Here is a 19,936-nt window from a genome sequence, read left to right on the forward strand (position 1 = left end):
TGTATATAAGTTCCAATAGTCTTTTCCTAGCTATGTTGATTTAAAAAAAAAAAAAGTTTGGTGGAAGAATAGGCACTATCTTTTTATATGATGTAGTTAGTCCCAAAAGCTTCTAAATATGATCTAAGACTGCAACTTTCTCTTTAGAAAGTTTCTTAATGTTTAATTTACTTATTATATTTATCAGAAAATTAGTTTTTTTATGGTTTTTGAAGAGACACTTTTTAAGTGTTATCAATGGAAACAACCTCAAAATATTGTCAGACTACATATTATTTTTTTAAGATTTTATTTGTCAGGGAGAAAAAAGAAAGAAAGCAGCAGAGGGAGAGGGAGAAATGGAGTCCCCACCAAGCAGGAAGCCCTATGTGGGGTTCAATCCCAGGATCCTCGGATCATGACCTGAGCCCAAGGCAGATGTTAATTGACTGAGCTACCAAGGCATCCTCACAATTATTTTCAAAACAGAATTCCATTGCTAATATTCATTGTAAAATGTGAAAAATTGTCTCCCAGTGACTACATATCTAAGTTCAAAACTCAATTATTTTAGGTTTTCAAGGATTCATTTCTTAATTTGTATGTGTTTAGAAGAGTTAGAAGTTTTACTTATCTTGATAAGATAATATAGTTGATTTGATAATTACTTGGAACTATTGTACTACACGTGAATGGAAGTCATTATGTACAAAGATTTTTTTTAATAATCAAAAATAACACCTCAATAACATCACATGGATGATTTTAATTAAATTTTATTAACTATAATCTTCAACTAACTTGTTTTCCTTAATACACACATATTTTTTCTTCTAAGTCACTTTGTAATATTCCAAGTTATTTTTGAAATTTGCCCATAAATCTGATTATAAATATTAAATTTACAAAATGATTTGTATAAATGATTTGTATAAAATGATTCGAAATATGGCTTGAGGCAAAAATGTAACTCTACCAGATTTGGAGGGTTAGGGGTTTTTGGTTTTTTGTTTGGTTTGGTTTGGTTTTGGTTTTGGTTTTTTTTTGTGTTTTTTTTGCATAATTTTTCCAAAATCTCCTATGGCATTGGCTGTCATTTTTCATTCTGAGTTTTTAGTGTGAGAACTCAATACTTATTTTCCCTTGTAGATCCTCTCCACAGATGTGGTTAGTTGTTAGTAATTTGAATAGGTTTTTCAAGTCATAGGTTCCAAATTTTGCAAAAGAGTCATCAAAGAATGAATATTTTTCAAACAAAGATGAAAACTTAGTTAAAAATAACTGAATGCTACCTCAATGAAAACTTTATATACTCTTCAGATAAATTTTTTGTCACTTTATTTTTTTTGGCTGTAGCTTGATTTAATCCTTATTCCTTACTGATTTATTTCTTTCAAGATAATGGTAAAGCCTCTCTTAATGTAAAAAAATTATGAAGATTGGTACACTTCTCTGGAATTTCAGCTTCTTTTGGCTACTGCATATGGGCAATCTATCTTAGGAGACATTTCTGGGGATGTCATTATTCATGCTATGCCACAGAAATAATTGCTACAGATTTTGACTCAAAACACAGGCCCTAGAGAAAATGTTTTCAAATGAGACTAACTCTGACTCTAATTACACATAATTTAATTTTTCCTAATTTCATAAATCTTAAATGTAAAATGAAAATTATAATTCTTACCTTAAATTAAGAATAATGTTTCTAAAGGCCATGACACACAGTTGCACATAGTTTTCCTTCACTTTCATCCTCAGGTAAAATCAAATTTTGTCAATTCATTTTTAAGTACATATAGCTTTTTTCATTAATACATAAATTTATTAAATTATATAATAGGATAATTATCACATGAGCCCTTAAGAAGACCTGGCAGTGTCTCTGGTTTGTAAAATTCAGGAGACATTAGCTCGATATCATCAGTGTAAAGATAAAAGAAATGCATGCCTTTAGATTGATACGGATGAGTTTACTAGGGGGATATGTACGTCAAGAATTTTTTTAGGTTAAGAAAGTGAAGATGAGAAATAAAATACAGATATAAAACAATTGATTATAAGCTGTAAAAATTGTGCTAATAAAAAAGTGGTTAAGCTATTAAAAGTCTAAGGATTAAAATGAGTCAGACAGATTAGATTAAGTGCCTTCACTAAGTAGACATTTTGTATTGTTTAGTCTTTTCCTCTAGGTAGTATTTCTTATTGATTTAGTAATAATGTGGGGATTCTTATACAGTTGGCTATAAATTGCTTATTGGTGGAGGTAGGTGTGTTAAGCATGAGAGCACAGCCAGCAGTCATAAATCCTGGAGAGAATATAAGGAATGGAGCACTGCTATAACAAAACAACAGGGAGAGCAACTTCCAGAATGGTGATGTGAGGAATTCAGCAGACCCTGTCCCAGCAAAATAAATGTAACTGGTGAAAATTAATAAAAACAAAATGAAACTTACAAGCAACAATTCATAGACTTTAGGAATTTTTCTATGGGCATAGAGCAAATTAAGAAGTATTCATCAGGAAAATCTACTAAATCTCACAAGAATAGCAATAGCCAACTCACTTCTCCCATCAGTTCATTGTAATGGAAGTTATAATATGGATTGGAACATTCAAGAGCCACAGTGTTTGCTTTTCCTCTACATACCAGACAAGATAATTTATCTCCAAAGAAATGGAAAGCCACCAGAGTTTCAGCTTTCCCTACTTCCACATCTCCATGTTTTGGAAGATCTATTGCAAGCAAGATAATCAGAGCCACTTGAGACTTCTTTTTCTACCCACTTCCACTCCTAGGGAAGAGAATACCACAGTCCCAATCACATTTACTAATTGTACACAAGGGGAGTAAACCTGCGAGGACTAGAGGCTAATGCTCTGGACCAGCAAAGAAAAGGGCAAATATCCACACACTGACCTCCAGAACAGCAGCACTGAAGTTATTACTAAAGGAAGAGGCAGGCTATAAGAACAGAGAGTTTGGAAGTTCCTCTCAATAAAAATACCCTTATGTAAAAAGGTGTATGGAGATACCAAAACCAGTAAAGACTTTGGTAGTAGATAATTAGGAGTAAGCACATCAGTCTATGAGAGCAAGAACTTTAGACCACCTAGAATTTTAATAAAAAGAACCAAAGAAATAGCCAGCTAAGAATGATTGTCCTATTCGGATTGGTATATCTTCTAGAAGAATTGACCCACACTAAAAAAGAAAGAAAGAAAGAAGAAAGAAATAAAGAAAGAAAGAAGAAAAAGAATTGACCTCTTTATTATTCTGTAATTCACCTTTTTATCCCTGATAATGTGTTGCTCTAAAGGCTCTCTGAAATTACCTACTCTTTCTTTTGATTCGTGTTAGCATATTATATCTTTCTCTGCTTTATTTTCAGTCTATATGTGTCTGTATTTACAGTAGGCTTTATTGACAAACTACAGTTGAATCATTTTTTATACTCGACTATAAAATTTGGTCTTTTATTTGGTGTATGTCAATCATTGATGTTTAAAATGATTATTAATATGATTAGGCTAAATCTACCATATTTGTTACCCTTTTTCTGTTTTGATTTTTGTCTTCTACTGTTTTTCTGCCTTTTGTTGTTTTAATTGAGAATTTTAGTTAATGCCACTTTCTCTCCTTTAGCCTATCATTTATACTTCCATTTTTAAAAACATTTTTAGTAGCTATACTGGAACTTGCAATATACATTTACACTGAATACAAATCTACTGTGAAATAATACTGTAGTGGTAGTGCAAGTACCTTATAACAAAATATTTCCAATTCTTCCCACCTGCCTTTTATATGATTGCTGTCATTCATTTCACTATGCAAAAACAAACAAAAGCATATATATTTATTTTGAACATTTATCTGTTTGATGAGTTAAGAGTAAGAAAAGTAAGTTATTATTTTATATTCACTTTTACATTTTAGATGTTTTCCCTTTATGTGGGTAATAGTTTCTGATTTTCTTTCTAACTATATAAATTTTTTCACTTTTTTAATTTTTTGTCTTTCAAATTTCTTTTTAAATTCTAGTTCATTTGCACAGAATGTAATATTAGTTTCAGGAGTAGAACTTATGATTCATCATTAATATATAACACCAAGTGCTTATCACAAGTGACCTCCTTAATGTCCATCACTGATTTAGCCCATCCCACACCCACTTCCTCTCTAGAAACTCAATTTTCTCTCTATAGTTAAGAGTCTCTTATGGTTTGCTTACCTCTTTTTTCTTTCGTATGTTCATCTGTTTTGTTTCTTAAATTTGTCTTTTTCTAACTTTCTAAACATCTATAACAAGACAATCCTACTGGCAATAAAGTCTTTCAATTTTTGTTTGTCTGAGAATTTTTCATTTTACTTTACTTTTGAAAGATAATTTCACAAGGTATAGAATTCTAGGTTGGTGGGTTTTTTTCTTCCAACACTTTATAAATTTTACTCCACTCTCATCTTGCTTACAAAGTGAGGAGAAATTGTAATATTATTGTTACACCTTCATAATTAAGGTGGTGTTATTTTTTTTTTCCTTTATGGCTTCATTCAAGACTTTTCCTTTGTCTTTGATTTTCCATAGTTTGAATATGATGTGTTTAACTGTAGTTGGGGGGGGTGCATTTAGTTTTGTTTCATTTTTGTTCTTTGATATTTATTGAGCTTGGTGCTCTCTGAGCTTCTAGGATCTGTGGTTTGGTGTCTGACAGTAATTTGGGGAAAATTCTGTTACTATTGCTTCAAAATCATCTTTCTTTCTTTCTTTCTCCTCATTTTAGTATTCCCACTATGCCTATGTTACTCCTTTTGTATTTGTCCTACAGTTCTTGGGAATTCTTTTTTTCTGTCTTTTTTCACTTTGCTTTTCAGGTTTGGAAGTTTAAATCATATACTTACTTTCAGAGATTCTTTTCTCAGCCATATCCAGTCTACTAATAATACCATCAAAGATATTTCTGTTACAATGTGTACTACAAAGCCACAGTAATAAATACAATATGTTAGTGGATATAAGCACAGACAAATAAATCAATGGAACAGAATAAGGAACTTAGATATAGTTCTATATCAATACAGTCAATTGATCTTTGAAAAAGGAATAAAGGCAATACAATGGGACAAAAACAGTCTCTTCAACAGACAGTGCTGGAAGAACTAGATATCCACATTAAAAAAAAAATAAGTAGACATAGACCTTACATCCTTCCTGAATATTAAAATGGAAAAAGACTTAAATCTATATAACTCTTAGAAGATAACATAAGATAAAAATCTAATTGACTTTCTATATGGTGATGGGTTTTTAGATACAGCACAGAAGGCACAATCCATGAAAGAAATAATTGACAAGCTGGACATCATTAAAATTAAAAACTTCTGCTCTGTGAAAGATAATGTTAAAATATTAAAAGACATACCAAAAACTGGGAGAAAATATTTGCGAAGGCACATGTGATAAAAGATTGTTATTAAAATATACAAAGAACTCTTAAACTCAACTATAAGAAAAGAAACAATGCTAGTACTAAATGAATAAAACACCCTAATAGAAACCTCATCAAAAATTTATACAGAAGGCAAGTAAGCCAGTGAAAAGATATTCAATATCATGTCATTAGACTATTATAAATTAAAATAGCAATGAGATACCGCTATACACCTGATAGAATGTCCAAAATCCAAAGTAGTGAAAACAATGCTAGGGAGAATGTGGAGTAACAGAAACTCCTACTCATTGCTGATGGAAAAACTAAAATAGTACAGCAACATTGGAAATCAGTTTGGTGATTTCTTACAAAACTAAATATACTCTTAACATATGACACAACAATCATATTCCTTGGTGTTTACACAAATATAAAATCCACATGCTGATGTATATAGCAACTTTACTCATAATTGCTAAAACTAGGAAGCAACCATAATGTCCATCAGTAGGTGAATGAATAAATAACTATGGCACATTCAGACAGTAGAATATCATCTAGTACTGCAAAGAAATGAGCTCAAGTCATGAAAAGACATGGAGGGAACTTGAGTGCATATTACTAAGTGAAAGAAACCAATCTGAGCAATCTACATACTGTATAACACCCAACTACAAAACATTCTGGAAAAGGCAAAGCTATACAGACCAGACAAGCACCACTGGTTGCCAAGAATGGTTTGGTGAAGGAGAGGGGTGGTGAGTAGCAGAACACAAAGGATTTTTAGGGAAATAAAACTACCTTGTATGACATTGTAATGGAAGACACAGGTTATTACACATTTATCCATATCAATCGAATGTACAATAACAAGAGTAAACTCTATTATAAATTTTGGAGTTTGGGTGATGTGATGTATCAATGTAGGCTCAACTATTTTAAAAAATAATCCACAGTGTTGGGAGATGATAATAATGCAAGAAGTTCTACATTTGTGGGGACATAAAAACTCTGTAATTCCTGCTCAGTTTTGCTGAGTACCAAAAACTATTCTTAAAAATGTTTATTGATTTTAATAAAAACCTCAATATTACTTCATCTAGTTCAATTGACTAAATCATCCTTAAGTTAAAGGGCTAATATTAAACACTATGAAGCAGATCTGAGATATGCATTTAGCCTTTAAGTGTGTTCTCATTGCATTATACCATTGCTTCTCAAAAGCATGGGACCCAAGTAGCACCATAAAAGTCATCTGGCAACTTGTTAGAAATGCACATTTTGGACCCTTTCCCAGACATCCTGAATCAGCAACTCTGGGAGTGAGGCCCAGCAATCTGTTTATTATAGAAGCCTTCCAGGACTTTTATGTAGGCTGAAGTTTGAGAACTGATTCACTACACTGTATTATAGAATGAGTTCAACTGTTGCATCTTCTAAAAAGGTTGACATACCACATACTGGTGAACACTTCTTCTCTACCCTGCCTTTATGTAACCACACTGGAAGTGAGCTTGACTCTGCCCCAGGCCAGAGCTATAAGGAGAATTAAAACAACAGTATTAGTCCATTAGAAAGGCATCTCACTGGAGACTGACCAATAAAATCCCCTTACTTGGAAATGTGGCTTTAAGATTCACCTGAATAAAGAACCTAAGCTAGCATTCCTGGATGATGTCCATGTTCAAATATAGTCTGGAAAGGATAAGATAGTCTGCCAAGTAGGAAGGAAAATGAAACTGAAATGCAGAGGTATTTCAAGGACCAACTGAGACACATGCTTTCCCGCTTTCCTTACTATGCTATGTCAGTGGTTCTGGTCTATTCCTGAGGTAAAGCTAAACTCCCACCTTTTGAGTTCTTTGTGGAACTTTTGCACTATTTTAATTAGGTAGCAATTTTACTTAAGCTAGCTTGATTGGTTTTCTGATTTAAAAAAGTTAACTGCCATCACGGTAGGTCGAAGATTGCCCCCTCATCATTTGGAAACATCAATTTCACTTATAATACTTTCTAAGACTTATATTTTAAAATGATAAAATATTTTATTTGTAATTTAGAAAGAAAAATTCAGAAATTTAAGAGGAAGAGATTATACATGACTATGTGTTCCACCTAAAGGACATGTAAAAAAGGTTGCGTCCTCATATATACTCAATCAGAGTATTGACTGCTCTTAGTCTAGTGGCAGCAAGTGTACATATATGGATAAGCCTCTCTGCACTGCAGAAGCATCTGTAGACACAGACACACACACACATACTCTCTCTCTCTCTCTCTCATCTATCCTATTGCTATTGTCTTGAATGCCTGTGTACATTACACATCAGACCTGTAAGTGCTGAAATATCTGCCTTTGTCCCAGATGTCTACCTCTCTTTCAATCCAGATACAAACTCAGAGTTATAGAAAACCTATGACAGGTATATATATATATAATACAAACAGTTCACATGCATATTTACTTAACATGTGTAATTTGTGGTATATATGTAATTTAGTACGTATAATTTAGTACAATGCAGGAAGCTTTCATAACTAATTGCAATATGGGTTCTCAAGTAATACTTAAAGCCCTGGAAATAAAGATGCCAAACTAAAGTAAAACTAAAGTGTAATACATCAGGGAGTTTCAGGAGCTAGTTTGCCAAGTACAAGCAAGCCAAGCAGAGCCATTTGTTTATTTTGTCTCTCGTTAGATCTTTTTTTTCAGTAAGGCATTCCCAATAAATCCCAAAAGAAGAAAAGCATTATGATCTGATATTTACTGCTGCTTATTGAAATACACAAAATTCCTTCAACTCTTTTATAGGACAGCTGTTATGAATGCTTGTTGCCCATTAGCCTGGAGCAGAATAAATATCTGAGTGCTAAACTATAAGCAAATAGTGATGTTGTAGTTGTAGCTACTAGTTTAAAAAATGATTTTAAGTTAAAAAAATATTGTGGTAAATGTAATTTATTACATTAAGTTTTTCTTTTTAGATATTTTTAGATGTACAATTTAGTAGTGTTAAGTATATTCACATTTTTGTCCAACAGATCTCAAAATATTTTCATCTTCTAAAACTGAAAATCTATATCCATTAAATAGTAACTCCTCCTCTCTCATTCTCCCACTCTATTGCAACCAGATTTCCACTTTTTTTTTTCTATCATTTTTGACTACTTTAGATACTTTATACTAGTGGACTCCTACAGTATTTGTCCTGTAGTGACTAACTTATTTCACGGAGCATAATATCCTAGAGGTTCAACCATGCTATAGCATGTGGATTGCCATTTTTTAAGGGCTGCATGAGACATCATTGTATTTATATGACACAGTTTTTTATCCATTCATATCTGTGGACATTTGGATTATTTCCTCCTCTTGGCTATTATAAATAATGCTGCAATTAACAGGATCCTGCAAATAGCTTTTCAAGATACTGCTCCCAATATTTTTTTTTATTTTTTTTTTAAAGATTTTATTTATTTATTTGACAGAGAGAAATCACAAGTAGACGGAGAGGCAGGTAGAGAGAGAGGAAGGGAAGCAGGCTCCCTGCTGAGCAGAGAGCCCGATGCGGGACTCGATCCCAGGACGCTGAGATCATGACCTGAGCCGAAGGCAGCGGCTTAACCCACTGAGCCACCCAGGCGTCCCCAATATTTTATTTTTGAGTCTATACTCAGAAGCAGGATTGCTGTATCATATCATAATGCTATTTTCAATATTTTGAGGAAGCTCCTTAGGGTTTTACATAATGGCTGCACCATTCTGCATTCCCACCAACAGTCCATAAAGGTTCTAATGTCTTTGCATCTTCACAAACACTTGTTACTTTCTGTTCTTTTGGTAGTGGCCATCCTAATGGGTGTACCATAATATCTGAATGTGATTTTGACTTATATTTCTCTTATGATTAGTGATAATGAGCATATTTTCATAACTTAGCTGACCATTTGTCTATATTCTTTGAACAGCTGTCTATTCCAGTTCTTTGCACATTTTTTGATTGGATTATTTGAGATTTTTAATTGTTGTTTTAGGAGTTCCTTATATATTCTGAAGATTAATGCCTTGTAAGATATACTATTTGAAAATATTGTCCCCTATTTTGTAGGTTCCCTTTTATCTCTTGGTGATGTCTTTTGATACACAGAGTTTTAAAGTTTGCTGTAGTCCTATTTGTCTATTTTTGACTTTGTTGTTTGTGCTTTTGGTGTTATATTCAAGAAATCATTGCCAAATCCAATGTTCTGAAGATTTTCTGCTATGATTTCTTGAAAATTTTAGGTCTTATATTTAAGTTGTTAATACATTTTTAGTTAATTTTTGTATATGGTGTAAGATAAGGGTCCAGCTTCATTCTTTTTTATGTGGATATCCAGTTCTCCCAACACAATTTTTTGAAAAGACTGCCTATTCCTCATTGAGTAATACTGGCACCCTTGTTGAAGATAAATTCACCCTATACAGGAGATTTACTTCAACTCCCCTTTCTGTTCCACTGGTCTATATGTCTGCTTTTATGCCAGTGCTACACCTTCATGATCATAGTTTTCTTGTAGGATATTTTGGAATCAGGAATTGTGAGGCTTCCAACTTTGTTCTTATTGCTATTATTACTGCCACTATTCATGAAAAGCACCAAATTGGATTTGATTACAAAATTACATGACAGGCCACTAGAAAAAGCCTATGTTGAAGGAAGCAGTTGAAAATCCTAATTTTGGAGGACAAATACTACCAATTATAACCACAATAAGTCTGTTTTTTATGTACTTGGACATCAAAATTTGTTGAAATGAACAAAATTTTTCTTTGTTACCTATTTCTGTCCCTCCAGTTTTTTTAGTAGTTACTTCCTTTCTATTACTGACATTCTTATTTCCCCATTCTGAACCTTCCTCTGACTATCCCAAGTTCCTCATTTTAGAATGTTTCCATGAATCTCTTCCTATTTCTTCATCCATACATACTCAAAACTTGTTAGCACTTATTATATTAGATTTCTCATCTCAGTCAGTTTCCTGTGAAAATAAATAGGCCTATAAAACTATGTATCACCCATTCTCATTAAGATCCCCTTAATGTATACACATACGCATTCATGCACACTTATGTGTATATATACATATGAATATATATACATATATACATACATAAATATATATACATATGTATACGCACATATACACACATATATACGTATATATACATACATATGCATATGTATATATGTGTGTGTGTATGTATATATACATGTGCATGTATATATACATATATATACACATGTATATGTGTGTGCATGTATCTATCTATCTAGTAGATTAACATTTCTACCTACTTAGTGAATGCTTTATTAAAAGATATATTGAACCATATTCTTCTAGTGCCCAAGCTCTGGTAAACAGGTGAAAATATGTTTTGGTATAGTTGGGTCTTTAGTGGCCAAATTATAACCACAAGGTAATTTACAAATTCTCCACATATGTTTGTTATATATTGTTCACTATCATCCTTGAGACCATTGCCATTCAAGAAAATTGGAGTGTCCAGATTATTAACAAATACATTCCATGTTTTCTGCATTATAAAATGTGAATTGACTCCAGCCACCCTTACAGCTTTTTGAAAATACTGGTATCTGAATTTTTTTCTAAGCTTCTGTTAAACCATTCAGTCTAGGGTGGAATTTGTACATTATTTTTATTTAAAAAAAAAGAAAGAAAATAAAGAAAAGTAACAAGTTGATTTTGTTGGAGAGAGTTAAGTGACTGATCTAGGAATTAAATATAGAGAATAATTCTTGTTCACATTCAGAGTCCTCACCTTAACATTGGAGTTCATATAAATACAGTGTCTTTCTTTCTTTCTTTCTTTCTTTCTTTCTTTCTTTCTTTCTTTCTTTTTTTTAAAGATTTTATTTAAATCTTTAAAACAGAGAGCATGACTGTGGGGAGGAGGGGGAGATGGATGAGTCTGAGTCTGGGTCCCCTGGATTCCTTGCTGAGCAGGAATCCAGGGGACCCTGAGATCAGGCCCTGAGACTAAGGCAGATGCTTGACAGACTGAGCCACCGAGACCCCCCTGAGACAAAGTATAAGCAAGAACAGTACCAAACTATGTCAGGGAGCAAATATGGATAATAATCAGTCTTTTTCTCTTTCATTTCTTTACATCAGTGCTTCACAGATTTTAATATCCCTAGGAATCACTTGGCAATCTTATAAAAATGCAGATTCTGATCCACCAGGTTTGGGATGAAATGTGATTCTGCATTTCTTACCAGCTTTCATGGGATCTGTTGCCAGACACCAGAACACATCCTGGGTTTTTCAAAGAGAAGTAATCTAAATTTGAGTAAATTTTATAATTTTATAATGTCATTGTAAAAGTATTCAGCAAAAATAAAGGGGAGCTCAAGTACAAAATGTATTCCCATGTAAATCAAATGCTTGAGACAACTGAATATTCATTAATACATATTATATAAAGAAATGTCTTCTATTTTTTGAGTTTAGGTGTCTTTTGCCTGATATCATGGTATAGTATGCTTTACATTATGCTAGAATGTTAACAATGGTGTGTTAATCATTTGCCAGAAATATTTCCAAATATTTTTAGTGACTGTGTTATAAAACGAGATCTTCATTAGAAAAATCAGATTACCTTACTTTATGAAATTTATTTTGAACTATTTCCAACTAATGTGATCACCATAATTTGTATTATATAACCAGACATTATTTTATTTATTTATATTAAATTTAAGTTTAATTAAATAAAAGTTTTGGGTTTACAAGATGGTGATCTTGTAGAAGTAAGGTATGCCAAATGCTTGAAATTAATTATTTTTTAAAAGTCATTCATTTCTTTAAAAGATGCATGAGGGAAAATGTAATATCTTAGATATGTGAGAAACTTTACGCCTAATATTTTTTATACTTCTCTATTATCTACATTTTAAACTGCTGACAAGCATAGTAAGATGATCTTTTAAATCACTCATTATACATGATACTCTATTATCTTACATCCATTATAACTTGTTAGAAACTTTTAATAATGCATGACTCTAGAAGGCAATTCCCCATAATAGATACAGATACTTAAATATTACTCCATCCATATTTTATTATTTTATGAAGCATACTGGCAACTGAGCCAGTAATTTTGTCAGATATGAAGGGTTACTAGGCAGTTTCAAAATTATCCAAAATATTAAATATGACAGCATAAAATAGCAAATCAATTTCATTTTGTTTTTTTTATTTTATTTTTCCAGTAAAGAAAGAGTTACTTGAAGTACTCTTATGAAATTGAAAACTCAATACAAAGGTAAGATAATAACTTAGATTTGATAAATATCCAGTATATGTCATATTATCTCAACTAGAATCCTACAATTTAATGATTTTTTTTTAATTTGAAACATTCATTTCTGGCAGAATTTCTTTTTTTTTTTTAATATTCTCTGATCAGCATAAAGACCAATGTTAAAGTATAGTATATATTATAAAAATAAAACTTTAACTATTTAAATTTGTTTTCAATTGGAAAAGAGGAAGGACTTCATCTTTATTTTAATCTGCTGATATAAAATCATTCCACTGTGGAAGTATTTGTAGAACCATTTCCCAAAAGGAAGTAATATAAAATATATAGAAGGGACATATGGGGGGCTTAGTTTTTAAGCATCTGCCTTCAGCTTAGGTTATGATCCCAGGGTTCTAGGATCCAGTTTCCCATGGGGAGGGGGTAAAGGGGTTCCTTGCTCAGCAGGGATCCTGCGTCTCCCTCTCCATGTGCCCCTCCATCCCACTTGTCTTCTTTCTCTCTTAAATAAATAAAATCTTTAAAGAGATTAACTGTATAGAGAAAAAGTGTTCCAGGACATGCCTAAATCAGCCTTTGTAGGAAATATTAAAATCCACATTGCTAGTTCTAAATAATGTTGTAAAATTATTTTTAGTAAAGCTAATCCAAGAGTTTACTTGCTACTTACAAAATAATGATTTTACATTATATGTTTAACAAAGAAATGTTACATGGAGTGGAAAAAGATTCCTGTAATAATTGTTAATGTTTATGAAACTGAAAAAAAGAGTAAGCAGATAAATCAGTATTACTGAAATATTGTTAAACCTTTTCCAGAAACACTAACAAAGTGAGTCGACTCTAGATTAAGAATTTCTGTGATAGTATAGAAGATGCTACATCTTCCTTGATAACCTGTTCTTTCATTTAATTTTCTAGTCAGTAAACTTACTGTGTATTTTAAATATGCTTTGATACTTTTTTAGTCCTAGATATAAATAATAAACTAATTCAACCCTCCACATAATTACCATTTACATCATCAGATCAAATAAAAACCAAGGCAGTTTCCAAGAACCATATATGATACATTTGTAATTTATAGAAATTGATATTTTTATATTTCAAGCTCAATCTTGAAATTATCTCTATCAAAATTTTTGTCTTAATGGCAGATTAATGGCTTTATGCATGCATCTTGAAAAGCCTACCTTCTGAAAGTACATTGTATATACATATATTGACAAAGCACCTTGTGTTAAGTATGGTGGCAGCAACATTCTCTAACACAGAGTTAAAAGGGGATTTCCAGAAATGGTGTGATAGGTATTCTTATTATTTGATGTTATTCTAACAAATAAATTATTTTAAAGTATAATTTTTCAGGGCGCCTGGATGGCTCAGTGGGTTAAAGCCTCTGCCTTCGGCTCAAGTCATGATCCCAGAATCCTGGGATTGAGTCCCTCATCGGGCTCTCTGCTCAGCAGGGAACCTGTCTCCCTCTCTCTCTGCCTGCCTCTCTGCCTACTTGTGATCTCTGTCTGTCAAATAAATAAATAAAATCTTAAAAAAAAAGTATAATTTTTCTAGGGAAGCAATTTTTGTAACTCTTCTGCAGACTTTCTTCAAGTTATTTTTATCCATTTTAAAGTATTGCTGCTCCCTTTAGCAGACTATTTTGCCTGCATCATTCGAACATTTTTTTTTCTTTTAAATATTAAGTTTTCTTAAGTTTTATTATACAGACTTCTGAGTACCTTGACACATGGCATTCTGGATGAAAAAGTTGAAGTTTTGTTCAGAAACATAAAGAAGCTTCACACAAATCATGCATTCTTAACTGAAAATATAGGTAGTAAAATCCATTTTGATAACACTGTCTGGTTATAATGATACTTGTGTTATACAAGCTGTATATTTTGTGTAAAACGGATGCATGATGTTGATCCAGGGATTGTAATTTAATAGGTAACATAACTGAATATGATACCTGGTGAGGCAATTTATTGTAAAGTTTTACTCTATGTTTATATGAAATTCAAATTATTGTAATCTAATGTCCATCTCTGGTACAGAACGTAATCATTGATACTAGGTGGTGATTAGTTTAGTCCACAGACTTTAATTTGATACTATACATGCAACTGAATACTTCTGTCATGTTCATTTTCCCAGAATTAGATTAAAATATTTTAAGAATTTCTCCTGTGAAAAATGTAGTACACAGCTTCACAGAACAATGAAACAGTCAATATAGCATCCATCTTACGTTTACATGGCTTTCTTCATATTTTAATTTAACTAAATAATTAAATTGTCAAGAAAACTATTAGGAGGAAAAGTATGTAATTCATTTAGATATTTACATCTCAAGCCAGTACTAACTTTTCCTAGACTTAGAAAGGTATATTGTGGAAGATTGGGTTCAATGTAGGTTTTCAGAGCTGTTTCACTTTTTTATTAGAAAAAGAGAACTAATCCAACTTATAAATATTAATAAAATCATACACTAAAAGTGGAGCTAAAAAAGTCCTTCGGTGTTTTCTGCAATTCTTTAAAGCACATAGTCTAAATATATGAGAATAGAATTCTTGGCTCTTTTTCCTCTCTTTGCCCTACCCTGAGATTAAATTTGCAGATTTTCCACATCTAAGCATTACTAGAAAAATGTGTGTAATGTTCAATAAAATTGTACTACATTAGTGCCTGTGAACAGCATTCAATAAATGGTTTTAATATTAAGCATGTTTAGCAAATATGCATAAAATTATATTAAAACTGAATTATTCACAGAGGACTAGTTTTCTAAATTTGAATAAGATACATTAAGACACCAATTTTGGCACATACCTTCATTTTCCTTTTCCTTTGCCCCAAAATTGGCTAATGCAGCATCTAGTAGTGAGATTGTGTGCATTGCTTTATTAATTCAGGGAGAGTAAACAATAAAAAAATTCATTAAGAAAATAAATTAGAAAACAAATATACATGTATACATCTAACATATATATGCATATGTTAAACAGATGTAGGTAAATATCACTATATGTATGTGTGGTAGCCTTGTGTCGTGTCATGATATAAATAACCTCTTAATTAGCAATAGGATATTTTCTACTGAAAATTGTTAAAAGAGAAACTCAAGCTACTTTTCAATATGATTAAACTTATTTATCCTATAGATTACTGAAATAATAAAAAATGAGTCAGAGGGGCGCCTGGGTGGCTCAGTGGGTTAAAGCCTCTGCCTTCTGCTCAGGTCATGATCCCAGGGTCCTGGGATCAAGCCCCATATTGGGCTCCCTGCTTAGCGGGGAGCCTTCTTCCTCCTCTCTCTCTCTGCCTGCCTTTCTGTCTACTTGTGATCTTTGTCTGTCAAATATATAAATAAAATCTTTTAAAAAAATGATAACTGAAAATACTTGTTACATATCCAACATGATGTTAAACTCTGCTTGGAACATATGGTTTCTTATGTATTTACTTCGAATTTATCCATCAAATTTAATAAAATTGTTTGCAGTGATATCTGCATGCAAAAAATATGTTTGCATAATCTTCACTGGGTTATGAGCTAAATAATATAAATAAAATGTTGTGCTATAGCATGGACAGATATATGTGGGATTTAAAAGAATTATTAACTGCATTCTGGTTCTCTCTAATCACACTGCACCTCATGCAGAAAGGCTGAATTTATTTAATTATGCTTCCTTGATAGTCTATCAATATTTTAAAAAGTAGTTTAGAAGTTGGATCAAAGATATACTATATTGAACATCTTTTGTGTTACAATTTTCTTATTAAAAGATTTCCAGTGGAATTTTTCCTTTTTATTTTTAAAAATAGTTACATTTTTTTAAAATTTTTATTTATTATTTAATTTTCTTTTCAACATTCCAGAATTCATTGTTTATGTACCACACCCAGTGCTCCAGGCAATACGTGCCTTCCATAATACCCACCACCAGGCTCACCCAACCTCCTACCCCTTTCCCCTCCAAAACCCTCAGTTTGTTTCTCAGAGTCCATTGTCTCTCATGGCTCATCTCCCCCTCCAATTTCCCCCAACTCCCTTCTCCTCTCCATCTCTGCATGTCCTCCGTGTTATTCCTTATGCTCCACAAATAAGCAAAACCATATGATAATTGACTCTCTCTGCTTGACCTCTTTCACTCAGCCTAATCTCTTCCAGTCCTGTCCATGTTGATAAAAAAGTTGGGTATTTATCCTTTCTATGGAGGCACAATACTCCATGTATATATGGACCATATCTTCTTTATCCATTCGTCCATTGAAGGGCATCTTGATTCTTTCCACAGTTTGGCGACTGTGGCCATTGCTGCTATGGACATTGGGGTACAGATGGCCCTTCTTTTCACTACATCTGTATCTTACATTTCTGAAAAGTGTATTTATTTTTGTCTTGAGGTCATGGTGTACTCAAAACTAATCATGTTTAGTCTTTTCTATTGACTTCCGGGAAAGAATGTTCAATTTTTATCAAAATTTTGGCTGATTTCCTCAAATGATTAAATAATTTAATTATTTTATTTCGTTGACTTAGAAGTTATTAAGGTGCAAAATTAGGTCAAGGTAATATAAATCACAACAGAAGGGGAGAATAGTTAGCTAGTGGTATTAAAATAAAGTTGAATATGAAAAAAAAATGAAGTTGAATATGTAGTTATGATGGCAAAAAATTCTCCAGCGATGATATTAACTTTCTAGAGCAGCCAATCCTCAATGTTACACAATTCACTATAGGCACAATTTAAATTCAGGTAGTTTCTTAGTTTTAGCATTACCATTCTTGGTCCATAATCAACTAAATGTTCTAAAATATTTAAAAAGAAAATAGTTTATACTACAATCATCATTATCTTTATTGAAAATATAGCAACAAGGGTGCCTGGGTGGCTAAATCAGTTAAGCATCTGACTTCAGTTCAGGTCATGATCTCAGGTGCCCAAGTTTTCGTGTCTGAGAGACCACCAAGGGGCCAACACCAATGCAATCACATGAGGGTTTATTTGGCAAGCTTAAGCTTGGGCCCAAGTACACCCAACACAGTGGAATAGGGACTTGGACCCGAAATGGGATTACAGTCAGAGTTTTTAAAGGCAGAGTAGGGGTAGACTTGGCAGTAGGTAATTGGGCCACGACTGCTGGCCCTATGTTCCTGTTTTTTCTGACATGATTTATTACAACGTTAAGTTATCCTATTCCTGATTGGTCTTTGGTATGGTGTGTTGTTTTTGAAAATTTTGGTCAGTCTTTCTTGAATCAAGAGTAAATGAGTTGGGTAGGTGAAGAGAAAGGGGCTGTTCAGAAGGGCTATCAGGGTAAAGAAGACTGTCAGGATTTTGGAGGCCTGGTTATTATCAAGCCAAAGCCATTTTTCCCTCTAATGAGGCACTAACATGAAGACAATTGGAAGTTTCCTGGTGGAATGTCACATTCCTCCTATCAAGTGTCCTTGTTAGTGAGATTTAGGTTTAGAAGAAATTTAACTTTATTTCCATTTCCTCCTGCCTCAGCCTCCTTCAGTTTTATGGAGGGGAGGGAGATGTTAGAGCTTGAGAAACTGAGTTACTTGACTCTGGAAGTTGGGCTATTAAGATAGTTTCTTTGTTGTTAATCACTAGGACATTTGTAAACTGACGGAGACTTCTGTCTTGCAGGATTGTGATCCTTGCAAGTTAACCATTTGTTTTTCTTTTAGGGCAGCCAGGAGTGCCTGAGAAATGCCACACATGTTACCAAGGGGGGGGGTGGGGTAGTGTAAGGTGTTAGCTTTTGCTTTGTCCTCAGTCAGCCTTCTGCTCCCTCATCACAGGGTCCTGGTATTGAACCTATGTTGGGCTTCCTGTTCATCCTTCTCCCTGTGCCCCTTCCCCTGCTCATCCTTTCTTTCACTCTCACTCTCTCAAATAAATAAGTAATTTTTTTTTTTTTAAAGAAAATAGAGTAAAAGACTTCTTAAGACTAATTTTTTGGAGAGTTTTTCAACATGGGTTGATAATATCTAACAAAAGCATTATTCAATCAAAGGAAATTTACTATAAGAACAATATGATACACCAGTCTGAAGGGCTGGTAAAACCTAGAGGTATATTTCATGGAAACCAGAAGAACACATGAATTTTTACATCCTTCAGGCAATCCTCCACAAATATTGTTTCTTTGAACAAAGCTTTTGATAAACATTGAATGGTTGTAAGCTTGAAATTATTCCCTCTGGCTAATGCCTGGAGTGCAGCTCTTCTCTACTGTTCATGGGTTGAAATCTGTCTTATGTGGCTGACCAGATATCCTCATTCTGAAAAGGTAAGCACTCTTTTATGAAAATGGAGGATACGGGGCACCTGGGTGGCTCAGTGGGCTGAAGCCTCTGCCTTCAGCTTGGGTCCTGATTTCAGCGTCACGTGATCAAGACCAACGTTGGGGCTCTCTGCTCAGCTTTCTGCCTGGCTCTGTGCCTACTTGTGATCTCTGTCTGTCAAATAAATAAATAAATAAAATCTTAAAAAAAAAGAAAGAAAGAAAATAGAGGAAACTAGCAAGGGATTAGGAAAAAAGAACATGTATACGATCTCAACATGATTTCCATTCTGAATTGTGTTGAGGAGTGTCTGATAAATTTAGGGCTTTATTGTTATTTTTTTCAAGATTCATTTATTCATTTGAGAGAGAGAGATGTTGGAGAGATTGAGAGAGAGAGATGGTCTCTTATCATGAGTGGAAGCAGAAAGAAAATCTCCAGCAGACTCCATGCTGAGCAAGGATCTTGTGTGGCTCAATCTCATGCCCCTGAGACCATGACCTGAGCCAAAATCAGGATCTCATGCTTAGCAAACTGAGCTACCCAGTGACCCTATAAGATTTTATTTTAATTTTTAAGTGTTAATCCTTACCCATGGACACATTAATTAAATTATTAAAGCTCTATATTTGTTCACTATATGTAATATGAACATAATTATTTTGATATATCTTTATTTCAGGCAGTAATAATAAAAGGTCCTAATTCTCTAGAAAGTCAAATCTCAATAAAATATTAACATAACTAGTTTGGAAGAGAAACATGATAATGGAAAATAGGTGTTGAAATAGCAGTCATGAGAAGCAGAAGCAGGAAAGAACTGCAGTGAGATATGGATGATGTTACGTCTTAATGGTACAAAGTATGGCTTTGTGGTCCATATTGCCTA

This window comes from Mustela nivalis (assembly GCF_964662115.1).
Source record: "Mustela nivalis genome assembly, chromosome: 15".
Taxonomy (NCBI): domain Eukaryota; kingdom Metazoa; phylum Chordata; class Mammalia; order Carnivora; family Mustelidae; genus Mustela; species Mustela nivalis.